Below are 15326 nucleotides of genomic sequence, written 5' to 3'. Positions count from 1 at the left end.
ACTAATGACACGAGAGAAGAGGCCGACCCCCAGCTCACTACAACCTCCCTTCAGGAAGTTATAGAGAGCAATAAGGTCTCCCCTGAGCCTCCTCTTCTCCAGGCTGAACATTCCCAGCTCCTTCAGCCTCTCCTCATATGGCCTGTGTTCCAGACCCCTCACCAGCTTTGTTGCCCTCCTTTGAACACATTCCAGGGCCTCAATGTCTTTCTTGCAGCAAGGGGTCCAAAACTGGACACAGTACTCGAGGTGTACTGCCTCGAGTACTACCACAGAGTTTAACCAACCTGCTTTCTGAATGGGAGAGAAAGTGAAAAATCACATCTTGGGCTTTTACAGACTTATACTCCCTAAAGTCATCTCTTTTTCTGGATTAAAGACTCTAGGTTAAAGTCTATTCTATTGTTCTATATACAGCAACTGCACTTAACGTCTTTTGTTGACCATCTCTTTCTTTTTTTCTACCTATTACACTCTTTTCCAGTTTAGAAAATCAGATTTGTCATCAGTGTTTTGAAGGCAGGTCTACCATGCAATCAGCGTGTCATAATTCTTTACTCTTCTACCCAAGCATTTGTTATACACTCCTTTCCTGGAGGCATTCAAGGTCAGGCTTTATGACGCTCTGAACAACCTGATCTGGTGGGTGGCAACCCTGCCCAAAGCAGGGGGCTAGGAAACAAACAGCTCATCTTTAAGATCCATTCCAACCCAAGCCATTCTATGATTCTATAATTCTACAATTCTGTTTCTACAAGTCTACAGCAATAGTTATCACTGTTTTATGTAGTTGCTTGATGGTGTCTACTACAACTTCTTGATCTCCTCCTTGAGGAAAAACAGTTTATTTTGAATTCATCTTCAAGCATCTAAGTTAGGACTGTTTTTCTCATGTGTATCATTGCTATGCTCGTCAACATTATTTCACCTGTCATTTTATCACCATGTCAACCAGCACTGAGCGATGCTTTTTCAATCTTAGTAATTGCTTCTTGTTTTCACTCTCCTCACAAACCCCATATTACCGGAAAATTGGCAGCTTATTCGTCCATGGCCTTTATCAATTAACAGCGCCAACTGGTTTTCTCAAGAATTTCATGTGTTATTGCCCTCCACTGATAAATTTCAGCATTTAATTTTTCATTTTTTGCATTTTTTTCATAACTGGGATCTTTCCTCTTATTCCAGAACAGATTACTTTCTCCAGGATTCTTTAATGAGAAAATTGGACTTCCAAAAATAAAGAACAGTTAAAATTACAAGAAGCCCAGATCCATCTAGAAATAGAAGACATCTATTAATAGTTTTTGATTATATACTTAGTTAGAGAACCAAAGGAAAAGAACCATGACAAGGTAGAAAAACAGAACAATGTATGGACTTCAGAAAAAACACTCTTTTTTAATAAATCTAACAACAGAAGAACAAGGGACAAAATTAAAATCTTATACACGAAAGTATGTTATGTGATCTTCCTCCTAGCAGGATATAGTAAGCATAATTATTTTAAAGAGCAGGAGCAATCAGGAAATTTAAACACAGGATGATGTAGGTGGAAAGGGACCTTAGGAAATCCAACCTTCTGCTCAAATGTGCTAACAGCACAGGAAAGCAGAGTTTCACTGCAGCTAGAACATATGATCAAAGGAGAATACAAAGGCTATACTTTCAGCTGCACAGCATGAAGTCAGTGAGGTCCAAATTTTCAGATGTGGCAAATGAGTTACCATCTGCTTTTTTTCCTAATCCTTCCTATTGTGAAGCACATATAGAATGATGTTCAAAACAAGCTGGACATCAAAATCTGTATGTACCTTCAAACAGCTTATTAAGCTGAGAAACAGAATTCTGAATTGTCCAAACTATCTGAGATTAGTAAAACACAAATCATCTATCTTCCATCAGCTGTCCTAGTGAAATCTCAGCCATCATTCTGCTCTGGCTTAGTTTCTCTGGGTTAAATTGAGTTGTGAAAGGTAATATTACTGAGTCGCCAAAGCATACCTGAGCTGCCAGGGGATGTGCAAGAAGGCACAGCATCTAAGGATGGTCCTGCCCATGTAAGATGCAGTACAGCTTCAAATGAAGTACCTCAGGGCACCTCCAATGGCACCAGTTACCTGCACAAGCAACTGAACAGGCCTGTCCATCTGCTCAATGTTGGCAACTTCACCTTCCACGATTAAATGTAAGTTTCCCCGAAAATGGCAGATTTTTCAAAACAAAGCATTTCATGAGAAAAAAAAAGTCTTAAACATATATTTTCAGTGATAACATTTAAAATAGACATTGCTTAAACATAATCACTGTTTTAAATAAAAATTACCAGTTTACTGATTCAAAATCTTGGCTTGAAATGACACATTAAAGGAGCGAGATAAAATAAAACTGAAATGTAAGGTACTGATATTACAGAATTGAGATGAATGTTCTAAACCATTTTCCCACAATCTTTGCTTTGATTTTTGTCCTGATTCAGTACAGGGAAATGTTTTGATATACTGAAAATTTCTGTGGGATGGGAATCCATTTCTTGCTCATCCACAACACTAACTAATCTTTGTAAAGTATTTTGAGAACATAACAATCTAAGATTGAAAGATACGATTAAAGCTATTTAACACAGAGATAAAGCAAGGCATAAAAATAATTTAGAAGTATAAAGGATAAGAAGAATATCTGAGAGTAAAACAGGCTGCTTAAGATTCCTGTTTCCTTACTTTAATAACCAAATCTTATTACCCAAAATGCCTACCCTGTCTCTTCAGTTAAAGACAGAACTGGTACATCCAAAGTGGCTGAAGCTGAGAAATAAGGAGCAAGGTCTACTCAGCATTTGTTTCTCATTCTCATCTCTCCAAATGGAGAGTGCTCAGATTTCATATGCGCAAAGACACGAACACAATACTTGGGTAAGCAGCGTTGAGTCTGAGAGGGCAACACCTTCCAGAGTGGTCTTTGCCAATGGTCACAACTCTTGGAGTATATTATGATGCTGACAGGGGCATTTCCTACAGAGGGAATACCTTGGTAGCCATACACATGAACTGTTAGTATTTCAGAAACAAAAGAATACAAAAGCAAAGAAATGAGAAAATGTGACATTTTGAAAGCAAACAAGTCTTACAGAACAAATGGAAATCCAAGACTTAAAGATTGGTATTTGTACACCAGTTGCATATTTGGCTGATTTGCAAGACAGGCACAGATAACGGCAGGAAGCAGCAGCATCCAACTGCAAAGCTGCAGAAGTTTCTGACTAATAATCTGGAAGCCTATTGAAAAAATAAGGGACAGGGAAAGTTGATAACTTGTGAACTAAAAGATAGTGTGTAGTTTGAACATTACACTGGGATAGTAAAAACAGAGTAGACAGCTCTTTTTTTTCTCTTTTCCTTCTACTGTTTCTATTCCCAAGGCAAAAGAAGGCCACAGTATTATGCAAATTTTGAATATTAAGATAATGGAAAGTTGAAAGAAAAACTGTTTAAGGAAAACCTGAACGTGCATTCAAGTAACCTGCGAAACTAGGAGCCTTGTTGCTGTGACACCTGGAAGCATTTATTACTAGGCTGAGAGCACAAATAGAGGCAAGGTGGTAAGTGAGAAATAACTAAAGCTGTTCAACGGCATAACAGCTTTAGAGCTTCTGTATAGAGAAAGAGATCACACATGAAGTAGAATTCAGCAGTACTGAGGTAAAATTTTGTAAAGCACTCACTCTAGACAGATAGTTTTGGGAAAGGCAATTTAAAACATCACAGAGATTTTTCAGATTGTTTATACAGTAGAACATCTAATTCAGTAAAGAGAATTTCAGGTTTCAGGGGAAGCTCATGTGAATATCACGTAATTTTCCTAACCGTGATTCTATAGTGCGTTTGTTCTGTTTAATGGAAAACGAGCTGATGATACATTCACACTGTGAATACCATTCTCATAAGGATGTAAAGATTTCATTAGATTTAATACGTGCCAGCAAAGTAATTGTAGCTGTGCCCAGAGGCACAACACAACAGAAAAGGATTTTATACCCACTCACACAAACATTACACATCCTACGCTGTGCCAGAGTGTCAAGGGATTCCAAGAACTCAGCACGGATGACAGCAGATAGGAAGGGAAGGTAGCACTAACTTTGTAGGAAAGACAAATAAAAGATGAAAAATGGATAAAGGATAACAATTTGAAATAACTGAGTACAGCTTGGAGCTTATTTATCTGTCATCTGGACATGTCCAGTGTTAAGTCTTACATTCACAGCAACAAGAAGTGAAAAACAAGTGAAAAATATGAAGTCACAATTAGCTATTTTGAATTTTGAAAGTACATAGGTTTTACTAACAGAAGAAAGCCTGCCTGTGTCCGAATTGAACAGGACTTCCATAATACCAGTGGATGAAAAGCTTCTGTTTAAAATGACATCAATGAGGAAATGAAGACACCAGGACATGGTAATGGTGCCACATTAACTGTGGGATGCATATCAATAATTTTATGGACTTGAACAAAATTGGGAAAACATGGTGCTAAGTTCGGGATTCTTTTTGAATTAGAAAAAGATTGCAATAAAAAGATTGGGGAAGAGTTCATTCCAAAATTATCCTGGCCAATGCTAGGCAGACGCAATTCCACCTCCTTAACAAAAGCAAAGGATACTTGCTGCAAATCATAGGACTGAAGGATCTCAGTGGACTCACCCACTTTCTAGTTCAGAAGAGTTACAGACCTCAGTTTTTGCAGAGTACCACGAGCTATGAATTTTATTAGATGTGGAATTCATTGATGCTTCACAGATGACCACAAATCAGTACTGGGTCCAACTGCTTTTTCCATTTCAGATGGAAGTAAAACTTGAGGATTTGGAAGGTATTCAAAAATGTGGGCCTGTTATCATTTGAATATAAATTATACTTATCTCCATGCACGATAGTGACTACGGATCATATTTGTAAGCTGGAGAAATACTTAAAATTGCATGACAGGATGAATAAGAAGTTTATATTCTAGTCTTGAAAGATGACTTTCTGATGGTGAGCCTCTTTATTTGCAGTTCTGCCTCAATCCAGCTGCTAATTTTATATATTCTATTATGCATGATTTCATTTAGAAATTCATGTTTAAAAATGCAATCATATTGGTATAATGTAAAATAAGGCTTGATTGTTGTTTCTAAGAGAAACTATTTCTATGATAGATAATGGATTGTGTGTTTTTTTTTTCCCCTGTATTTCTAAATACAAAAATATGGAAGGAAAATGATTTTCAGTGTCAATATGCTATTTCTGAAAGCACCAAACAGATCATGTATTTTAATACTATCATCAACACTAGAATTAATCTGTAGACAGAGCAGTAATTACTATGTTTAACAGCAACATATTAGAGATGGAGATTTTGTGGTTCTCCTTCACATTGCCATAGACATAATTATTTCTGGATTTTACAAGAATCTATGGAATACTTTTCAGCTATAAGTAAGTACTACATTTGGAACAGGGAGAACAGTCTACATTCTTCAGCATATTTAAGCCAAATATACTTCCCTTATTAGTGCAGTGAAACCAGTAATTCCCACACATAAATGTTTCAGTGCCCTTAGCACTATCATGAAAGAACTCATGTGCACCTCTCTGCTTTGAGATCATCTTGTGATGAAAGCACATGCACTCTGTTAGAAAACAGCTGTGTGTCTTTGGCCACCCTAGATAAACCCTACTCTCCCTTGATAACTATTTAAGGGTCAAGGTAATTTAAATGAGTTTCTTTCAATTAAATTATTCAATCTGAAAAGAATTATGTTGTCTGAAAATAATATACTACTATCTTATAATTACAATTATTGAATCAAAGAATCACCAGTTGGTCTGGTTTGGAAAGGATCTTAAAGACCATCCAGTTCCAACCCCTTGCCATAGGTTGTTTGACACCCACTGGACCAGGCTGCCCAGGACCCCATTCATCCTGGCCTTGAGTGTCTCCAGGGATGGGGCATCCATAGCTTCCCTGGACAGCCTATGCCAGTATCTCACCACACTGAGTAAAACATTTCCACCTAACATTTAACCTAGATCTCCTCTCTTCTAGTTTAAAACCATTTCCCCTAAACCTATCACTAGCAGACTGTGTCAGTCTCTCCACTAGTACTAGATGGCCACAGTGAGATCTCCCCAGAGCCTTCTCCAGGCAGAACAAGCTCAACTCCCTCCATCTGTCTGCATAGGAGAGGTACTCTGGCCCTTTGATCATCTTTGTGGTCCTCCTCTGGACCCTCTCCGACAACTCCACATCCTTCTTGTGCTGGGGGCCCAGGCTTGGATGCAGTATTGCAGATAAGGCCTCATGAGGACAGAGTAGAGGGGGGACAATCTTCTTGCTGAACCTTTACAAACTTTGGTGTAGTTTTAGCTTAACGTTTCATACCAAAACAAATTACAAACAAAATGGTTATAAATGTTAAGGGGCTCTTTAAAACTGACTCATTTCAGTGTCAGCACAAGTACAGTACCTTACTGAATTTAGAAAAATGCTGTGGGCAAAGAACAAATACTACAAATTCTTTTTTCTCCCTATGTAACCTTTTTACATCAGAACACAAAAGACTTCATTTTTGAAAGTGACAAGCAATTTTGGGTGCTGAGTCAGAGACAGAAAGAAGCTGGTTTTAAGGAGTTTTAAGTGTGTACTCCAACAGCTGCCTCTTTACTCTCCAGTAAAAGCTCTTCATCTCTCTCTGCAGCACGCCGTGTAAGGTCTTGCTCCAGCGTAAAATGTCCTTGCAGAATTGCACACGTGGTGCTGACCACGCAACCCGCTGCCTCTGTGCTGTACTTTACTCAAGAGCATACAGAGCGCAGATCTGAGACATCTGAACATTATGATGAGCGGAAGGATGTTTTATGGGATGAGTACGAACTAGTATTGCCTGTTATACCATTGTCAGCTACAGGAATATGAGTAGCATTGTATCTATGTCTATCGTCCTCCAACACGTTTTCAGAAACTCAGATCCAAGCATTTTTTAGTGTATTCAAATGTCTGATTTTGATTTTTCCCCAGAACATTATGAGTTTAACCAAGATTAAAATATAATTCCTATGGCAGCTTCTGCTTCCTCAGTAAATTTCCCTAACAGCCTCCAACCAAAACATCTTCTCAATAAAATCTGAGATTCTATTATTGACCCCGAAGTCTCAAATGCAAAGATAAGTTCCCAATAAGAGATTTTTTTCCCCTTAAGACTGCAACAGGAAGAAGTGGTAAAAAATGAAGCATACAAGTTATTTCATCAAACCCAAAAACATATGACATTCATCCACCTTCATCACTCCCATTACCCTTCTGTCATCCAACTGCCATCAGTGCTTTCCTCAACCTTTCTTTACTTCAGTAAGCCGCTATCTTGACTGCCTTCATTTCCCTGGTTCTCTGCATTTGCCTAGTGCAGCTCCACCATTTTAATGCTCCAGGCTGTGCCTTGCCTTGCCACACTGTATTCCCTTTTCTTCTTGAATGTTGCGCAGCTCTCCACTAACACTGTAACCCCAATTCTTCGATTCACCTCCTCATTTTGCTCTGAATTAAAATAGATTGCTTGCACTCAAGTACATACTCCTTTTCTCACCATGAAACTGATCTAATTAATGTGTGTTAATTAACTTGTTTGGGTATCTAGCAATTTCCAAGAGTCAATATAAGCAAATAAGATGAGGAAAGGGACATAGTCCGCGGTGATAATAAAATACACCAGCAGCTTTTCATTGTCAGCCTAACTTCTGCCAGGATACGAGTGTTGCCACCACAAAGGAAGCAATGACACAGTATCCCATTTTTATCTTTTCTAGCATTCAGCAAATTATAACACTGAAAGCTGCCTATATCCTGCGCATTAGAGCAGCTTGGATGTTTGCCTAATGAAAGTGTTTCTCATAAACAGAAGCTGTGAAATAGTTTTGGAAATAAAGTGTTAAATTAAAATTGGCATTTCTGAGATCTTTGCTAGCAGCAAAATCTTCCTTAAGATACATCAGCACACAAAAATGCATGAACAAATTTTAAAAGCGCTCTCTATTCTGATTTAATAATACCACTACAATGAGAAGAGGCTTGCAGAAACAAAGGGTCAAGACACGAGACTTCACTGTCTTCCAAATGAAAATAAATAAACAAGCAAATAAATAAATAAATAAAATTTTGCAGCAGGCTAAATGTGAGCTACAACTATTGGGCTAGCAACTGCAATCATCCAACAGTAAGAACAATGCTCCCACAGGTACCCGAGGCAGGCAGGGTTCCTCTGGGTCCCTCACAGAAGCTACGTCTGCTGATTTTGAGAAGGACTCTGCAAGCACTATGCTCTGTCAGGCTGCTGGGATTAAGGTCCCTAAACATACTGAAGGATAAAATCTGCTAGTGTCATAGAGTCGTACCCTACACTAGAGTACACATAAAAAGAAGGAGCTCCCCATGCTTTTTCATTCTTCTGTAAGAATAAATATTTTCAAGTACCTGCTTGACCATAAAAAAAAATGGTTAAATCAGTATCTGGCTGTGTTCACACACAGTGCTGTGCTTCACTAAGGCCTGTTGATTTTTAATTGTTTTTTGATCATTCAATTTCCTCTGTCTCTACTACAAAAAGCACCTTCTTCTCCCAGAGCCCCATTCCCTTCATTGTTACCATAGCTGATAAAGAGACATTCAGGTTAGACAAGATGACCCAGAGTACCACATCTACTCCCTAGGTAGCAACACACAAGTGGTTTCTAGCATAAATGCTGATGTAAGCTTATTCTTTCAGGTGTAGCAAAAAGGAAAGGCTCAACAAGAAAACACTCAAAGAACATGAGAAAATGGAAGATTAGAGAATATTTCCCTGAGATGGGAAGTCCACTATAAGAAAATATTTGGTAAATAAATCCTCTGCTTATAAAACAATATGGTCCGTATTTCTGTTCCTTTTTAATCACATTATAAATAGTACATATGATACATTATTCCATGATTGCTATAAGATATTTATGTTTAACCAACCCCTCAGATGATAAGTGGACAGTGTATTTTTCCCATTTCTGTTCATTATAATGTTATGCCAACAAGTAAGAATACTCACAGCAATATCTAAACACAGCTAGGCTTTCACTATTCAAATAATCACCTGTAAAGGGACAAGCACAGACTTTTTCAGCAAAGCCTGCATATATGAGCTTTGTGTAAGAAATTCAGAAGAGAATTGAAGGGAAATAATTCTGCAGTTTGTCATTCATCTTCGAGTGACTGCTAAGCATCTCTGCTGCCAGTTGTAATTCCTTTCATTTGTTATTACTACATGGTGCAAGATGCAGGAGTCCAGTTTTGTTGGTCATGTCCCTGTCAAGGGGACATTCCACTAAATTTTCCCTTGACCACCCATGTGGAGAAAGGCACCAAGGATTACTGCACTTCAGCACATATGAATATGTTGTCCATATCCCAGTTTGTACCTTTTACTTTTTTCTCTTTCCTCACAGCTAGCTCTATTCAGTGTGTAGCAAGACATTTCCCCTTGGTACCTTATCTCGAACAAACAACTTGGCTACAGAAGTAGTGTGCATGATAAGAACTCTATACAAGTTAATATTAGCTCAGTAATGTGAACTTAATTATACTGATAATATTGAAAAAGTTATTTCTCTTCTTTTGAAGAGACAAGCTCTTCATATTTTTAAAATACAAAACATATTCATAACCAAAAAGCTCTTGTCTACCCTTCAATACAGCGTATAAATGGCTTATGGATTTCATCAAAGCTGATTAGTTCATTGTCTAGACCACAGATTATTTTTCATAAGATTTCTTGTCATATCTGTGAGCCATTCTTGTAATGATGGATGAGTCTGGTGCCTTAAAATCATAACTTTGTCTGTCAGGAGGGAAAACCACTGAACCCTGTCAGATGGAATATCACCTCATCCCCTGTAGCCTCAAATTATGTAAGTGAATAATCCATTCTCAGAGAGGTTTACATGAGTGCAGGATGGAACCTACACATACCAAAAGGATTGTTACTCAGGAGAAGAATATGAACTACATATCTGTTACTGGAATTTTAAATTTTTGCCTGGATAAAATGAAATTGCAACTGAACTGTTCTACTGCAGACTTTGATGTTTAAAATAAAGCTCACTGACTTTGCCCCTGCTGAGTAATGTTATTCCTAGAAATGGTGTCTGTCATTATTAGCTTTTTTCTTCACAAAATAAAAATGCTTATGATGTAAAGGTATGACTGTCAAGAAAAATATATGCCCACTTTGCAAAAACTGAAACTGTGTACCTTCTGTAATTCCAAGCTAAGCATTAGTGCTTGGAATGCCATACAGTCAATTCTAGGCATACAAATAAATCACAGTAGATACATATGTGTGTATCTTGAGGCATACTTTTTTGCAGTTTCAGAGAAATGACAATTTCAATTATACACAATGTGGAAAAATCAACTATTTTTAAAATTAACTATAATTATTCATTCTCTTCCACAGTAAAATTAAAGACACTTATAGTAATGGATTAGAGGTAAGACACTGTCAAAGGTATCAACAGTTTTTATTTTAACTATTTCTCATTCAGAAAAAAATGCCTGCTTGTGAGCATGCCTCCGTAAGATTTTAGGGAAAAAAAATGGAATGTGCTACTTTGAATTTCATTTTAATAGTTAACTGCTGCATAAATATATAGCATGCATAGAAGCACAGAGATTTTATAGAAGTTATATAATTCTGAATATTCATGTACCTCTTTATTTCCATTTCTTATGCAAATCCCTCTGAAAAATCTACTCTAAACCAACTCTTTCAGAGAATCGGAGTCACAGAATAACCTGAGTTGGAAGGGATCCATAAGGATCATTGAGTCCAATTTCAGGCTTCACACAGGATCTCCCAAAATTCAAATCCTATGCCAAGAAGTGTTCTCCAAATACTCCTTGAACTCCAGCAGCTTAGGGCCATGCTCACCACCCTCTGGTGCAGACCCTGTCCCCAGTCCCTCCCAAACCTCTCTGAGCAGCCTGTTCCAGTGCTCCCTTACCATGACTGTAAAGAAGTTCTGTATTTTAGTACAAAACTTCCTATGTTCAAGCTTTAGGCCACAACAACTTGTCCTATTGCCACGCATCATCAAGAAGAGTCTGGCCTCATCTATTTACCTCCCTCCCCCTTTAATTATTTATAAACATTTATCAGATCCCCCTCTCAGTCTTCATTTCTCTATGCTGAACAGATCCAGGTATCAGATCCAGCCTTTCCTCATATCAGAGACACTCCAGGCCCTTTATCATCTTTGTTGCCCTCTGCTGGACTCCTTCTAGAAGATTCCTGTCATTTTTGAACTGGGGAACCCAGAACTGGACACAGTATTCTAAATGTAACCTCATCAGGGCAAGGAGAGGGGGAGGATCACCTCCCTCCATCTGCTGTCCATGCTCTTTTTAATGCACCCATTTATTGCTGTGCCATGCTAAACTACAGCCCCACCTCTGGATAATTTATGACTGTGAGGCAGATATATGCTTTAAGAGCCTTCCCTTGAGCCTTCCAGTACATACTGTGTTGTGTATTTAGATGATAAACTCCTGGAAAGGCTTGAACCAGTACATTTTGCTGTGTTTTGTACAGTCCTACTATTTACAGTGTTTAAAATTATAATCATGATTAATTGAGAGACAAACTATCCTAACAAAGTCAATGACACGTGCTTTGCAAGAGCAGGGCCCCAAATATGGCATAAATGCAATCTGCTCCCCACTGTTTGTAGTGACTATTATGGTTTCCCAGGAAGCCATCCATCTAAGGCTGAATTCATGGGTCACACAAGGAGTCTGAACACTGACTTTACTGCACTAAGTGATAGGCTACTGACACATAACCCCCAAGCCTTCAGCCTCATGTTATGTACATTTCTGTGCCTCCCATAAGACCTATCTGAGCTATCTGGTTCCAACAAACCCTTGCAATTCCCTGGCCATAATGACCAGCAGACTCAGGACACTGCTCCAAGTGTCCATCAGAGTTTTTTTCAATTCCAGTTATTGCCCCACATTGTGTCTTTGCAGAAAAACTAGCCCCCTTTATCATTTCACACAAGATCCAGTTCTTGCAAAGTCAAAAAAAAAACAACGGGAGCAATATATCATGAATTATCAAATGACAACCCATTAGTGTGATTTTCCCTATCTACCACTTTCACAAGAATTGAAAAAAAGTGACTTTTTCAATGAAAAAAAAAAGAACAACAATAACAAAAAGAACTGCTGACAGATTAAATTTATTTTCAGTCTGTCAATCTTGCTTTTCTTCTTAATTCAATGGCAGGAAAGGACATTTAATGACATGAGGGCGTTGTGCATATCAAATCTCATGCACAGCAGTGAATGGTAAGCTCATTTTTCTAACACCTTAGACTCTTATTTATAACTAAGTCATAGGACTTTAATATAAAATGGTGAGTGACTTTTTGAAAGATGAATGGAATAGGAAAGTTTCATCTCTTGCTAAAAGCATATGGCTCCCACTCTTTGCTATTTATGTTTACATAAAATGACTTTCAAATAACTAACTGGGAGGTAGCAAACTAGCTCCGTCATTTAACTTTCTGGAGTAAACATTTCATCTGCAAAGCCTTCCCTAGGCTAGGGACCTCTCTCATTTGAGGTTACAATACCATGGAAGCACAGAGAAAAACAAATCTGAGACAGTAGGAAGAAGACAGTAAACAGACTTGCCAAAGAAGATACACATATGTACTGTATTGTCTATTTGGACAATAAACTCCTGACAGAGCCCATTCTGATACCTTCTTTTTCTGTGCTCTACATTGAACAGAATTTCACATTGTTTAGAACTTACAATTATAGTAAAATGTTTATGCAAAATCACTTAAGAAACTCAGCATATTTTTCTCTGTTGGTGCAGAACACTACCCATCCACATTATCTCCAAATAATGGATTGAAGTTTCATAAAAAGAAGTGCCAGGTGCTTGTGGTGGGTCACTTTTAAAAGTGACCAAGGTTCCCCTCTGCCAGCCTGATAGGTAGTCTCAAGATGTCTAGAGATTCGAAACACTGATGAAAGGGTGCCACAGTTCACCAAGAGCACAGACTACTATCCCCTGTTGCTGTTCCATGTAGGTACAAACAATGCTGGAAGGCAGAATGTGAGAAGAATCAAAGAGGACTATAAAGCCCTGGGAGGGCAACTGAAAAACACTGGAGCCCAGGTTATCTTCTCCTCTATTTTACCAGTCAGAAGAAGGAGGGAAGCCAGGAATAGATGCATAATACACATAAGTCCTACCTATGTGGCTGGTGCCATCGTAAAGGTTTGGGGTTTTATGATAATGGAACCTTCTACGAAGATTATAAACTGTTAGGGAGGATGGAATCAGCCTGTCTAGAAGGGAAAAGGCAATTTATGAGAACGGGCTGACTAACTTAGTGAAGCGTGCTTTAAACTGAAGGAATTGAGAGGCAGGGTACGTAACGGCAATGCCATTGCAACACACTGAGGAATGAGCCAAGACAACAGTAACAGATGTTTCTTAGCTGCCTCTAATGACAAAAGCCAGAAGGCCATCTACCCCAAGAGTGAGTATGCCTACATGAAATCTTCTAGTATCCCTCTAGGGACACCTGCACCCTCTTCCCTCAAGTGCCTGTATACTAATGCACACAGCATGAGAAATAAACAGGAAGATTTAGAGATGTGTGTAATCACAGAGCCATGATCTTGTGATCATGGAGACATGGTGGGACAGCATGACTAGAATGCTGTCACGATGGCCACATCCTTTTTAGGGAAGGACAGGTTGGTGACAGGCTACCTAGACTTCAGCAAAGCCTTTGACATTGCCCTCCCCAGTATTCTCCTAGAAAATCTGGCAGTCCATGACTTGGACAGGTGCACTCTTTGCTGGGTAAAGAACTGGCTGGATGACCAGGCCCAGAGAGTGGTAGTGCATGGAGTTAAATCCAGCTGACAACTGCTCACCAGTGGTGTTCCCCAGGGGTCAGTATTGCGGCCTGTTCTGCTGAGTCACCATTGACTGGCTAGTTGACTGGCATAGCTCAGAGAGTTGTGATCAGTGGCATAGTCTGAAGACCTGTACCTAGTGGTGTGCCCAAGGGGTTGGTGCTGGGTCCAGTCTTGTTCAACTTCTTCATCAAGGACCTGGATGATGGGATGGAGTCCACTCTCAGCCATTTTGCTGATGATACAAAGCTGGGAGGAGTGGCTGACATGCCAGCAGGCTGTGCTGCTATTCAACAGGACCTAAAGAGTCTGGAGAGTTGAGCAGAGAGGAATCTTATGAGTTCAACAACAGCAAGTGAAGAGTCCTGAACCTAGAGAGGAACAACCACATGCACCAGTACAGTTTAGAGAATGACTTGCTGGACAGGTAGTCTGCAGAGAAGGACATAGGGGTCCTGGTGGATAACAGGCTGGTCATTAGCCAGCAGTGTCCCATTGTGGCCAAAAAGGCCAATAGTATCTTGGAGTGCATTAAAAAGAGTGTAGCCAGCAGATGGAGGGAGGTGATCCTCCCCCTCTACTCTGCTCTGGTAAGGCTACTGGAAAACCGTGCAGAGTTCTGGGCTTCTCAATTCAAAAAAAGATAGGGATCTCCTAGAAGGACTCTAGTGGAGGGCCACAAAAATGATAAAGGGCCTGAAGCATCTCTCATATGAAGAAAGGCTGAGAGACCTGGGTCTGTTCAGCATGGAGAAAAGAAAACTGAGAGGGGATCTGATAAATATTTATACATATCTAAAGTGCGGGGGGTAATCTGATGAGGCCAGAGTTTTCAGTGGCGTGTAGTGATAGGACAACGTACAATGACCAAAAACTTGAACATAGGAATATCCACACAAATACAAGGAAGAATTTCTTTACTGTGAGGGTAACTGAGCACTGGAACAGGTTGCTGGAGTCTCTTTCTTTGGAGGTATTTAAGACCCATCTGGATGCTTACCTGTACAATCCACTGTAGGGAACCAGCTTTAGCGGGGAATTGCACTCAATGATCTCTAGAGGTGCCTTCAACCCCTGCAATTCTGTGATTCTATGAATTCTGAATTAATGTCGTGTGTGAAAATAAAACTATTAAGAGTCTACTTCTCACTCCTAATATTCTACCGTACAAAATGTTTTCATGCCCAGTAGTCTTTACTCATGAATTACAGTAGCAGTTAATACAATCAATGCTGACTACCCGACAAATCTGTTTAACATCTCCACAATACTTAGAAGGCTTAACATCTCTGTTTTAAGCAATCAAAAAATATTAGTAT

The 15326-nt window shown here is 39.1% G+C and overlaps 1 protein-coding gene across 1 annotated transcript in view; it reads right to left on the bottom strand.

Moving 5' to 3' along the window:
• TRHDE (thyrotropin releasing hormone degrading enzyme) overlaps positions 1-15326 on the bottom strand; it is a 213700-nt gene that overhangs the window by 54885 nt on the left and 143489 nt on the right. The gene's annotated exons all lie outside the window — the stretch shown is intronic.

This window comes from Lagopus leucura, unplaced genomic scaffold (assembly GCF_019238085.1).
Source record: "Lagopus leucura isolate 7727_CA_CO unplaced genomic scaffold, USGS_WTPT01 Super-Scaffold_100008, whole genome shotgun sequence".
Classification (NCBI taxonomy): Eukaryota; Metazoa; Chordata; class Aves; order Galliformes; family Phasianidae; genus Lagopus; species Lagopus leucura.
The sequence above is the reverse complement of the archived record's forward strand: the minus strand, read 5'-3'. Positions and strand labels throughout refer to the sequence as shown.